The 593-nt window shown below is 62.7% G+C and overlaps 1 protein-coding gene across 1 annotated transcript in view; it reads right to left on the bottom strand.

The window, feature by feature from the left end:
• Positions 1 to 593, bottom strand: part of LOC104495468 (gap junction alpha-3 protein-like) — a 2,178-nt gene that overhangs the window by 691 nt on the left and 894 nt on the right. The window lies entirely within an intron of this gene.

Raw genomic sequence — 593 nt, 5'->3', positions numbered from 1 at the left:
CCTGCCTGTACTTCCTACCTTTTCTGGCCCCTGGTGCACTGCTAGCTCCGATGTGCTGGGACAGCCTCTGACCCCATGCTCGCTGGCACTAGACTGGCATGCCCTGCCTGTCCCTGCCCTGCTTCTCCCTGCTTGTCCCTTGCCCATAGGGCTGCAGCCCAACCCAACCCATGCAGTGCATCCGTGGGACGGACAGTCAGAGAGCAATGCTGTGATGCCCATGTCAGAGCAGGAGTCAGATGAAGTGCTGTGGGTGTTTATTTGCTCCCTCAGAGCTGACAGGCCCCTGCCCCTGCCCCAGCCCAGCCCTGCTCTCGGCCCTGCTGTTCCCAAGAGTACAGCAAGCAGCTGAGCTGTGTCCCTGGGGCCATGCCCATCTGTTGCGCTGGCCTTGGGGGTCCATGCCACATGCCTGGCAGGGCCTGGAGACAACCAGCTGCGGCTGCATGTGCATCACCCAAACCTGAGCATCCCAGCAGGCCACATTCACACTGCCAGGTCTGCAGCTCGTGCCTTCCCATGGGACACAGTAGCTGCCCCCAGCCATGCACTTGCCTTCCCCAGGGGTGCCAGGCCGTGTTGGGGCCTGCCAG

This window comes from Buceros rhinoceros, unplaced genomic scaffold (genome assembly GCF_000710305.1).
Source record: "Buceros rhinoceros silvestris isolate BGI_N320 unplaced genomic scaffold, ASM71030v1 scaffold12646, whole genome shotgun sequence".
In the NCBI taxonomy this organism is placed as follows: Eukaryota; Metazoa; Chordata; class Aves; order Bucerotiformes; family Bucerotidae; genus Buceros; species Buceros rhinoceros.
Note: the sequence above shows the minus strand (reverse complement) of the source record. Positions and strands in the feature narration are given on the sequence as shown.